The following is a 13,167-nucleotide window of genomic DNA, read 5'->3' on the forward strand; positions in this document are numbered from 1 at the left end:
TTACAAGTGAAGGCAACCATCCATACTATGGATTATTCCAACTGAATGGTGCCAAATGGTGCAGTAATGGGAAGCAAGCCTCAAAGAACAAGTGCAGTATTGCCTGCGATAGTAAGTGACTCCTTATAAACCTTTGCCATGTGTGACTCAAGACCACCAGGTTATTTCTTATTATTAAGAAGTGTTAAAGGCTTAAGCTAGTGGGAATGTAACCAGAATGAACCCTATGGGAGGACTTTAACATAGTGCTATGGCAATTGTTCCATCAGGGCATGCATTTCAGCTTGCCAGGGGGAATGATTCCCCTTCTCCTAACCTCATGCATTGTCCTGGGGTTTCTCCTGATCTCTTCAAGCCAAATCGAGAGCACACAGTGGAGCCGGTTGTTCTGGTGGGACTCATTAACTTTACTAATACTATTTTAAAATTTTAATAATATTTATACCCCAGCTACTCTGGGTGGCTTCCAACGCATATAAAAACATAATAAAACATCAAACATAAAAACTTCCCAATACAGGGCTGCCTTCAAAAGTTGTATAATTATTTATCTCTTTGACATCTGATGGGAGGGCATTCCACAGGCCAGGCGCCACTACCGAGAAGGCCCTCTGCCTGGTTCCCATAGTGAGGGAACCACCAGAAGACCCTCGGAGCTGGACCTCTGTGTCTGGGCTGAACAATGGGGGTGGAGACACTCCTTCGGGTATACAGGGTCAACACTGTTCAGGGCTTCAAAGTTCAGTAGCAGCACTTTGAATTGTGCTCTGAAACGTACTGGGAGCCAGTGAAGATTGTTTAGCTGCCAAATTTTGGATTAGTTTTAGTTTGCAAGTCACCTTCAAATGTAGCCCCACATAGAGTGCCTTGCAGAAGTACAAGTGGGAGATAACCAGAGCATGGACCACTCTGACAAGACAGTCTGCGGGCAGGTAGGGTCTTAGCCCCCGTCCACCACCTATCCCTCCAAAACAGTACTTCAGCCTCAATCTGTTAACTGCCATCCATCCTCCAATCACCTCCAGACACTCACAGCCAGTTGAAATTAATTAATATGACTAAGTTAGGTCCATTAATTTCAGTAGGTCTACTGTCATGTACTGAGCTGAAATATGAGTAAAACTTTGTTGAATTCCATCCTACGTTGTTCCCCTCTAATCTCAGGTGTGAAAAGTCTCATTGTACTTCCTCAGTGATCGTGATAAGGCACTCCTGTTTTCATTGGAGGGCAGAGCTTAATGGAGCTCTAGCTCAAATTCCTTGGACAACCAGTCCGTCCGTCCTTCCTTTTTATTTCATATATTATTTGGCTATTCCATTTTCTTTCATATATTATTTTATTAATTTTCCTATATTAATGCAATTATACAACTTATACAAATACCAATGGATTCCAAATTGATTCCAATTGACTCCAAATTACGTAATGCAATTTAATTAAAGTGGTTTGCTGTGCTCCATAGTCAGTGCATTAATTCTTATATTACTGCTATTCATATTCCTTTTAGCTTCTAGTAACATTCCAATTTCTATAACAATCACTTAGATAGCAGCTGCATTCTTAATGATTTCTGTTCTTGTTATTATGTTATTTAACTTTTCAAAGAATTTCAAGTGAGGAGCTCTGACATTTTTCTTTTCAGTCTGCATGTGCCAGTCTAGTAATGCCAACTGTTCGTTCCTTTGGCTTTGCTTGCTGCCACGTCCTTGAGGTTCTTCTTCTGCTCTTGGGCGGAGCTATAATCCCAGAGTTTCTTGAGGTTTCTCAGTTTAGCTCCATCCCACAATGCTCCCATACTGCTTGGCTTCTCCAGACAAACAGCAGTCTACAGCGGTCTATTCCTTCATGCTGATCAGTTGGAGTCTTGAAGCTTTGCCATTTCCTCCTCAGCCTGGGAAGGGGAAGCCGTTTCAAATGTAACTGCAGGTGGTCTGGCAGCTCTTTCCTTTTGATTCATCACGATCCTTAAAGCCTCTGCGCAGCTGTTTGTCCACAACCACCAAATTCCTTTCATCTTTATGACTGCATTTTCTGGCCAATGTGATTCCTCTTAGGTTGTATCTCAACTCCTCTTGGTCTCTTTTCCCATTGTTTTTAAGGGAAAACAATGGGGATCGGCTCTAATTTCCCAAGATGATCCATTCAAACAATAGAACTCCCTCCCCCTTCCATCACTTTACACTTTACACAGGTTACACACAGCTTCAGCTGTTCTTCAGCTTCAGCTTCAGCTGGAGATACTACAGCATATTTTCCACAGCCACAACGCAGCCAGCTTAGCCAAATACAATAATCCATCCTCACTTGTATATCTTTAAAACTTGCATTTGGAGAGGGTAAATGTAAATGTAAAAACTCAGAATAAACAATAGCCAAAGGCTTCTCTCTCCTTCAACCACCTCTAACATAAAATATTTTTTTTCCTCAGTTTCAAACTTCAAATCAATGCAGCAGTTTTAATGATGGCATCCCCTCCAGTGCATGCCTTACTTTATGCCAATTAAAATCCAATTAATAGGAGAACCTCTGCTTCCAAATAGCAGCGTGGGGGTTTGCGTCAGGTGAAATGCTTTTGCACCCAGTGCCTCAGTCTGCCCCCATATTGCATGCAGGAGCAGGAGCCAGGCATCAAAGTGATCATGGGGGAACGTCTGTTCCTCCCATGCCTTGGGAATTCCAGGGAATGATTTAACCCAGTGGTGTCCAAACCTTTTTCAAAGAGGGCCAGATTTGATGAAGTGAAGGGCCGTGAGGGCCAACCAATGGGTAACTTTTGAAGTTGTTGAGCTTTTTTAGGGTTGGAGTTGTTGAGGTTGTGTTTTTTTTTTTTAAAAAAAAATACTTTTATTAAATTTTCCAATTAAAACACAATTCAATTATTTCAATTATATCCAATTATACACATACATATCAATTAAGCCAAATATTATGCCAAATCATAAAAAAATTAGGCTTCCCATGCTTCAATGTCTGGGGATTCTAGATAACTATTCGCACTGCCATCCTAATCCTGATATCAAAATCTTGCTGTAGTCCACAATAGTCCCAATTTTTTTCCAACAGTCCCTCTAGATGTTTTCTTCTCTCTTTTGTCTTTTGTCGCAGCTTCTGAGATAGGCATCAAACAAGATTTAACACATATCCATTCTTCCTGTGTGGGTTTTTTTATCCAGTCCAACCTCCCCATAAATCTCTCTTGATCTGGAGTGCCTTTCTTACCGCGTCAACAGTCCGACACAAGCCAGCGCCATCTTGAATGCCTCAGATCGTATTCCATCTTCTTCTAAACTGTCCGTTGATCGCAAGAGTACAGCTTTTTGGCGAGGAACAGCCGGTTCACATTATGCACAGTCTCTTATAGCTGATTTATGGCTTTCCTCGCCTTTTAGCTGCCCTCTGCGTTCCGAGACTCCAATTAGGCTGCTATTATCTCTCAAATTCCAAATACACCACAGCTCGTAAATCCAACTCACCAGCGGCTTCCAGGCCATTCCAATAAGCATACTGACTGGGGAGGTTTTTTACTCTAACAGTTTAACAAAGCAACTTCTAAAATCATACCAGATGACAACCCTCTATTTATATGAATTCCGATATTCATATGAATTCCGATGCCACACAGTTCGTTTCCATTTCTCATTTGTCCCAAATAATCAGACAGTCCGTCCGGGAAGGTGGTAGGTACATCTTAAAGTATAAAAATAAAAAGTTCACTTCCCTTTTTGTTCCGTCCCAATCATTCTTTCTTCTTGATGAAATACTCCCTCGATTCTCTTCTCGCTCTGAAGCTGATAAAGTCCTGGCAGTATATTTTCCCCCTTCTTTTGAAGCATGTCCATGAATTTAAATCCAATTATTCTCCTTAATCATGGAGATCGCGCTCGCATAGGGTGGCCTCCAGGAGTTCCGGCCCCCATGCTCAGCCCAGGCCCCCCCCTCAAAGCGTCGGGGTGGGTTAAGGGGCATCCACGGGCCAGCATCCCCCCGTCCAAACCCGGGGGGGGAGACTGCTTTACTCCCCAAGCAGCCGCCAAATTCCCCATGAAGGTCGGAGAGGTGGAACAGGGGTCAGCCATTTCCCCCCACGAGCGAAACCGGAAGCTGTTGAGGTGTTTTTTTAAAAAGATTTTACCCCAGGAAATCAACTGCCACAGGGGCTTAACTAAAACGACCAGCGGGCTGGATTAGGCCCCGAAACAGACTTTACCTGATTTAACCTCTTTCATTCCCTTCTTCTTCACCTGCGTCTCTCTGCAGTGTTGAGAGAGACTCCTCCATTCAGGCAGACAGGAACAAGAAACCTCTGGGTGGCTCTTCCTGGCATGAAGAACTTTCCCTAAATTAAGACTGACTGGCCATATCCATTTCACTTGGAATGCATGCACCAGAACATGCTGTCTCAGTCCCAGTTTAAACTGGAGACTTGTTAATCAGAATCACACTAGGCATTTGTGACTGTTGGGCCAAAGGCTTAGACTCTGAGACAACCTGGAGACTCATAGACAATACTATGAAGAGATATTTGGAAAGAACAAATAAGCTTATTCATATATTTTATAGATGCTCAAAGTAGTTTCTTACTTCAAATATTTATCATCCTTTGCTAAATTGCAGTTGCTTTTGCAGCTATTAGAGAAACAATCCTATAAGATACACCAGGATGAACAGGATGGATCTCTGGCAGAGCTGAGAAATTCCCAGTGCAGCTGGGCTCCCTGTCCTTGACCCAGCTGGAGATACTACAGCATATTTTCCACAGCCACGATGCAGCCAGTTTAGCCAAATTTGTCAGATCTTAAAACAGATTAAGCCCTGAAAAAGGGGTGTTCTGGGTGAATCCTAAACCTGTTCAGCTCTATCATGGGACCTGGCAACTTGGTGTTAGTTAAGGGGGTGAGAAGGGTGATGTAGTGTAACTCTAAAGTCTGTTTTGAAGGCCTGTTTCTCCTCTGCCAGGCTTAGGCTTAGGCTTAGGCTTAGGCTAGCTCAACTAGCGGTAGCCCTGCTCCTGAATCAGATGGTTCAGTATGACTCTTAATCTCAGGGTTTTGGGTTCTAGCTCCACTTTGGGCAAAAGATTTTGCAGGTGGTTGGACTAGATGACCCTCGTGGTCTCTTCCAACCCTACAATTCTATAATTACCTAGAGTTTAGATCTGATACTTTATACCAGCTTGCTTAACATCAGCTTCTTACGTGTAGGATTGCTCCTTTACACATACCGGTATATATTGCAACACAAAATACATTCATATTTGCTCTGGAGCATTACTACATATCACATTCAACAGTTCCTCAACTGAGGAAAGCGAACTGGAAAGAGTAAAGATGGTTGCTTTGAATTAAGGTAAAATCTCACATTCCACATATACACAGCCTCCAGAATCAAAGATGCAATTCTTGGATAGACAGGAAATCTGCCTGGACCAGGATTTGTTCTTCCTTGACTTGCTTTTATTAACATCCTCCACAGAGTTCCTAGATGAGGATATTAAAGATGACACCGAGTGTCTGAAGAAAGTTATTGGAGACAAGGAGATAATCAGTTCAAAGCAGTTCTCTGAGTGGTGAGTAATTGCATCCGCTTCCCTGCATTTACATGTATGTTTTAAAAAGAAAAAACCAAGGAGCGAAAAAGTACCTGAAGTCATGCTGAAGTCAGCTGGAGATCCATTGCTGTAAGTAATCAACCCTAGTTCAGATACCTCAGCCAAGGTTTCATCCACTGAGCTGAAGCAGGCTGAGCCACGACCAGGGTGAGGACCCAAAAAGAGGGGGGTGAGTTGCCATGCCTCTTCCAAGGAGGATGGGGCCAAAGATGCTGGCAGCACTCAGGAACAGCCCAAAGGACTCTTGGAAGAGACTGGCAATGGTTCCTAGCTGCAGCGCCAGCCCAATACATATTGGCACCTGAAGTGAACCACCAATTGGCGCTCCCCTCCCTGGCACAGAAGAAGGGGCAAGTGAAGATCTGCATTGAGAACAAGGGGGAAAGAAAGATTTACCTTGGGATCTGCTGCCCTTGGGGATCCTGCTGCCTGGCGTGATCTCCTCACTTTGCCTCATGACCCTGGTCTCTGGAGTGGAAACAGAACAATCCCTGAGCCCCTGGGAGGCTGAGGCTATCTTAGTCAGGAGAAGTGCTCAGATGCAGTGGTGGACTCCTCATGAGTAAAGGGCTACTCACAATGGGGACTTTCTGCATCAACCTCTAATGAGCTCTAATGAGCTCTGCAGTGCTGTTCCGGCTAGGGGGTCCCTTCCAATTCTACAGTGCTACGATTTTATGTCTCAGTATGAGGCTGCAAGAGCAGCTGAAGCAACATCTTCTGATTGTCTCAGTGTGCCCAGACTTTGGACTGTATCCTGTGTTCTTGCTGTGTGCCTAATCCCTGGGTTGCAGTTTATGGGTCTTGCTGGTAAGCCTGAAACAGGACAATGTTTCTTACCACTATTTCAAACTCCATTCAGCACAGGCACATGACCTAGCAACCCAGCAGGACTTAGCCTTTGGCCATCTCAGCTGGCAGAAACCCCACTCCTGAATGGAAATGGAGCAATTAGGTAGACAATCTCCCAGGACATTCTATACAAGATCTCAAAGTAGCTGTCTTACTACAAAAGAATTTCAGAAATAGACTGGAAAGAGAAGTTGCTGAATTGCAACTTATCACCAAGCTCAAAACCATGGAGGGACCTGGTTTGAACAGAGATATCGGATTCTTATCTCATTATACATGATAAGCGATCTTCAGCCATCTCAACCCTTGCTTTTTCATGCAAAACCATTTGCAGTCGTTTGCGGTCATCAACAGCTATCAGTCAGTCAATCACCCATTTCCACCACCCTTCTGAGTGATCCCCCCTCCCCATCCCCACCCCTCCCCACCCCTTCTCTACATAAGTGCCTGGAAACTTCCATTTCACTGTATCTGAAGAAGTGTGCATGCACACGAAAGCTCATACCAAAATAAAAACTTAGTTGGTCTTTAAGGTGCTACTGAAGGAATTTTTTTTATTTTACTTCTAAAAGTTGTGTAGTTCTTTATGTCCTTGACATCTGATGGGAGGGCATTCCACGGGGTGGGTGCCACTACTGAGAAGGCCCTATGCCTGGTTCCCTGTAACTTTGCTTCTTGCAGTGAGGGAACCGCCAGAGGACCTAGGTGTCCTGGCTAAGTGATGGGGGTGGAGACGCTCCTATAGGTATACTGTGCCGAGGCCATTTAGAGCTTTAAAGGTCAGTACCAACACTATGAATTGTGCTTGGAAACATAATGGGAGCCAGCAAATATCCTTTAGGATATGTTCGCAGTGGACACTCCTGGTCACCAGTCTAGTTGCCCCATTCTAGATTAGTTGTAGTTTCCAAGACCCCTTCCAAGGTAATCCCACATAGAGCGCATTGCAGTAGTCCAAGTGGGTAATAACCAGAACATGCATCACTCTGTCAAGACAAGGGCACAGGCAGGGAGGGTCTCAGCTGGCATACCAGATGGCATTGGTAGACAGCTGCCCTGGACACAAAATTGACCTGCACCTCCATGGACAGCTGTGAGTCCAAAATGACTCCCCGGCTACGCACCTGGTCCTTCAAGGGCACAGTTACCCCATTCAGGACCTGCCTGTCCCCTGTCCCTCCAAACCATTACCTCAATCCTCCTCCAGTCATTCACACAGGACATTCATTGCCTTCACTGGTTCTGATTTGAAAGAGAGGTAGAGCTGAGATTCATCTGCATACTGATGAGCACCCAGCCCAAACCCCCTGATGATCTTTCCCAGTTTCTCTGAGATAGCGATGAACATAACTTTCTTGAACCAAATTAAAAAATTGTCCAGTAGCACCTTAGAGACCAACTAAGTCTGTTCTGGGTATAAGTTTTCATGTGCATGCCCATTTCTTCAGATTTTATTATTATTATTTATTTTGACTGTGTCAGTCCAACATGGCTATCTACCTGTTTCTTGAACCAGTTATCTAGGGTGGACCATGACGTGTCTTTCCAGCCCTGAGTGATTACTGGTTGAGAAGGAGAAATACAATAAACTGTTTACATATAAACACTGTGTTACCTTTATCAAAAGTTTAAGATTCAGAGAAGCAAACTTGATATGATTGTACAAATGGTTTTATCAAGGGTCTGTGTTTTTTTGAGAGTGTACATGTGTTCAAAAAGAATCTTGATGTGTTGCTCACCAACTCTTTCTCTCCACCCCGCCCTTGCCCTTTTAGGCCACTTTATGAGAAGCACTGTGGTGTGGAAGCAATCACCATAATTGCTTTACGGTGTGTAATATTTTTCCCAATGAGTGAATGGTTCCAACAACTGCTGAAGAAAAAGCAAGAGAACCCACTACACATAAAGGTTCATAAATGATGGTCAATACTTCTGGTTTCCTGTGTTTTTTAAAATCAGTTACAGTTGATGATTACAGTAGACCAATTGTAAAATGTTAGGTCTTTAATAGACACTGAAATGTTCATAGAATCTAGTCCAACCCCCTGCAATGCAGGAATATGCAGCTGTCCTATATGGAGATCAAACCTGTAACCTTGGCATTATCAGCACCATACTCTAACCAGCTGAGCTATCCAGACTGATAACTGTTGATTCTTGGTCACTTGTTGTATTTTTATGCTACAATTCTTTATTCATAAACATGTCATGTAAAAATCATTTTGTTTCCAGTATTTTGCTGCTAAGATCATTATTCCCCTCACAGTTTTGCTCAGAATCCATCTGCTATATTGTGTGCTTATAATTTTCCCTGCATCACTTAGAATAGGGATGAGGGATCTATGGTTCTCCACATGTTTGATGACTGGTCATGAAAACAGATGACAAATCTGTTAAGCTACTGTTTTGTTTTGTTTTTAAATACATTTTATTCCAATTTTCCAAATTCAACAAATTAACAAAACCAATCTTTTATACAAAATCTTATATTCACATCTTTTACCTTGCTCCGCCGAGCTATGACTTCCCCCCCTCCCTTCATGCGGGTTTCTTGTTAATTCCCTTTTTTGCAGTTCCTTTTTTGACATATTGGTCAATTCGTAAGGTTTATTTTAATCCTGCGAGAGTTTTTAATGATCTACAGTTTTTCTCCATATAGTCCACATATTTACTCCAGTCCTTTTGAAACCTTGTCTCCCCCTGGTCACGAATCTTGCATGTCAATCTAGCAAGTTCAGCATAGTCCATCATTTTTGTCTGCCACTCCACAATTGTAGGTAATTCCTGTAATTTCCATTTTTGGGCTAACAAAGTCCTAGCCGCGGTTGTTGCATACATAAACAGTGTTTGATCTTCTTTTCTAATCTCTCCTCCCATTATTCCTAACAAAAATGCTTCTGGTTTTTTTGGAAAAGTATATCTAAACATCTTTTTCAATTCGTTATATAAACTTTCCCAAAATCTTTTAACTTTTTCGCATGTCCACCACATATGATAAAATTCACCATCTTTCTCTTTACATTTCCAGCAACTTTTGTCACTCATTCTATACATTTTAGCTAATTTAACTGGAGTTAAATACCATCTGTACATCATCTTATATACATTTTCTTTCAAGGCAGTACATGCTGTAAATCTTAAAGTTTGATTCCATAATTTCAACCACGCATCATATTCAATATTATGCCCCAAATCTTTTGCCCATTTAATCATCACTTCTTTTGTCAACTCATCTTTTGTATACCACTCCAACAACAAATCATACATCTTTGCCAAAAGCTTTGTTTTGCCTTCTAGCACTTCTATTTGAAATTTGGATCTTTTATCCTCAAAACCTATTTTTCTATCTTCTTTAAGCACATCATTTATTTGATGGTATTCTATCCATCCTGTTAACACTCCTTTAATGTCCTCAAAAGGTTTTAAACTCCATCCTTTTTCAGTTTTCATCAAGATTTCCTCATACGTGGCCCGCCTCTTCTCCATATTTACTTTCTTAACTGTTAATACCTCTGCTGGTGAGACCCACCAGGGTGTTTTAGTCTCTAACAGCCTTTTATTTCTTTCCCACACCTCGTACAGAGATCTTCTTATCACATGATTCGTAAACCCGGTATGTGATTTCTTTTTGTCATAACATAAATATGCATGCCATCCAAATCTATTGTTAAAACCTTCCAAATCTAACAAGTCCGTATTCTCTAGAGTTATCCATTCTTTTATCCAACAGATACAAGACGCTTCATAATAAAGTCTCAAGTCTGGCAGGGCGAATCCACCTCTTTCTTTCTTATCTACCAAAATTTTATGTTTTATTCTAGGTTTTTTCCCCTGCCAGACAAATCTTGATAAAATCTTTTGCCACTCTTGGAATTGCCTCGTACCTTTAACCACAGGTATAGTTTGAAATAGGAATAACATCTTAGGTAATACATTCATCTTTATTGTTGCGATTCTTCCTAAGAATGACATTTTCATATTAGTCCATCTTTCCAGGTCTTTCTTTATTTCCTTCCATACTTGTTCGTAATTATCACTATAAAGATTAATATTCTTTGCTGTCATCCATATTCCCAGATATTTTACCTTTTTAGCCACGTCGAGTCCATGTTTTAACTGTAATTCCTGTTTTTCTTCTTTCGTCATATTCATTGCCATAACCTTGTTTTTTTGTCTATTTAATTTGAATCCTGCCAATTGGCCAAATTTCTCCATTACTTCTATAGCTTCTGCAACACTTTCCTTTGGATTTTCCAATGTTAAAACTAAATCGTCTGCGAAGGCTTTCACTTTAAATTGCTTTGCACCTACCTTAATACCTCTAATTGTAGATAGGTCTCTTAATCTGATCAATAATATTTCCAGGACCATGATGAACAATAACGGTGATAAAGGGCAGCCCTGTCTAGTTCCTTTTGTGATTTCAAAATATTCTGTTAGGGTATTATTAATTATCAATCTTGCCTTTTGCTCTGAATAAATCGCCTCGATCCCATTCACGAATGTATTTTTCCCAACCATTGATTCCAAATTCCTCTTCATAAATTGCCAAGATATATTGTCAAAAGCTTTCTCAGCATCTACAAACATCAAAACAGCTGGTTTATCTATCTTGGTCTCCAGATATTCTATTACATCTATTATGTGTCTTACATTATCCTTTAACTGTCTACCAGGAAGAAAACCAGCCTGATCCTTATGTATTATTTGATTTAAAACTTCTTTCAATCTCTTGGACATTATCTGTTAAGCTACTGTAATGACAATCAACTGGAGTTTCTGGACAAGTTTCAAAGACCCTGTAATTAATATATAGATCATGATATAATAATAAAATAATAATAATCATTTTGTTATTTATACCCTGTCCATCTGGCTTGGTTTTTCCAGCCACTCTGGGTGGCTTACAGCGTATGTAAAAACATAAAACATCAAGCGTTAAAAACCTCCCGGTACTAAAGTGTTTATCACCATGGCTAGATTTACTTAGAAGAGGCTTAGCTGAGACATCCAAGGCACTTTAGGACATGGCCATCATCTAGATATCAGTGTTCAAAGCCAGATCGAGGAGAATCCCCAGATGCCAGCCTTCACAAGGCAAAGAACATTTGCTTCCCCACTTGCCGCTCACAGAATGACCTATAAAGCCCTAAACGGCCTTGGTCCAGTATACCTGAAGGAGCATCTCCACCTCCATTGTTCTGCCCGTGCTGAGGTCCGTGCTGAGGGGCCTTCTGGTGGTTCCCTCACTGTGAGAAGCCAAGTTACAGGGAACCAGGCAGAGGGCCTTTTTGTTAGTGGCACCTGCCCTGTGGAATGGCCTCCCAACAGATGTCGTAGAGAAAAACAACTACCAGACTTTTAGAGGACATCTGAAGGACATCTTTTAGAGGACATCTGAAGGACATCTTCCTGTTTAGGGAAGCTTTTAATGTTTAATAAATTATTGTATTTTAATACTTCTGTTGGAAGCTGCCCAGAGTGGCTGGGAAACCCAGCCAGATGGGCAGGGTATAAATAAATATTATTATTATTATTATTATTATTATTATTATTATTATTATTATTATGTTAAGATTACATAGACCTGTGAAACTAGCCTTTGCATTATCACAAATGCCACTTTTGTCCTTCTGAACATCTCCGTTCCCCATCCAAAGAAAAAGAGAAAAGTTATTCAGAAGAAGATTAAACACCTCATTTGAACCAATTTTCCAAACTAGGATCAAATATTAATTCTCTTCTTAATACCAGGAAAGATTTTAGAGCAGATCATTAAGCAAACAGTCTGTGAGCACCTAGAAAGAAACTCTGTGATCACTAAAAGTCAGCATGGGTTCCTGAAAAATAAGTCATGTCAGACTAATCTGATCTCATTTTTTGACAGAATTACAAGCCTGGTAGATGAAGGGAACGCTGTGGATGTAGCCTATCTTGATTTCAGCAAAGCCTTTGACAAGGTGCCCCATGATATTCTTGTAAAGAAGCTGGTAAAATGTGGGCTAGACAATGCTACCATTCAGTGGATTTGTAACTGGCTTACTGACCGAACCCAAAGGGTGCTCATCAATGGCTCCTCCTCATCCTGGAGAGTAGTGACTAGTGGGGTGCCACAGGGTTCTGTCTTGGGCCCAGTCTTGTTCAACATCTTTATCAATGACTTGGATGATGGGCTTGAGGGCATCCTGAGCAAGTTTGCAGATGACACCAAATTGGGAGGGGTGGCTAACACCCCAGAGGACAGGATCACACTTCAGAATGACCTTAACAGATTAGACAACTGGGCCAAAGCAAACAAGATGAATTTTAACAAGGAGAAATGTAAAGTACTACACTTGGGCAAAAAAAATGAAAGGCACAAATATAGGATGGGAGACACCTGGCTTGAGAGCAGTACATGTGAAAAGGATCTAGGAGTCTTGGTAGACCACAAACTTGACATGAGTCAGCAGTGTGATGCAGCAGCTAAAAAAGCCAATGCAATTCTGGGCTGCATCAATAGGAGTATAGCATCTAGATCAAGGGAAGTAATAGTACCACTGTATTCTGCTCTGGTCAGACCTCACCTGGAGTACTGTGTCCAGTTCTGGGCACCACAGTTCAAGAAGGATACTGATAAGCTGGAACGTGTCCAGAAGAGGGCAACCAAAATGGTCAAAGGCCTGGAAACGATGCCTTATGAGGAACGGCTTAGGGAACTGGGTAT

The sequence above is a fragment of the Zootoca vivipara genome, chromosome 16 (genome assembly GCF_963506605.1).
Source record: "Zootoca vivipara chromosome 16, rZooViv1.1, whole genome shotgun sequence".
Lineage (NCBI taxonomy): Eukaryota > Metazoa > Chordata > Lepidosauria > Squamata > Lacertidae > Zootoca > Zootoca vivipara.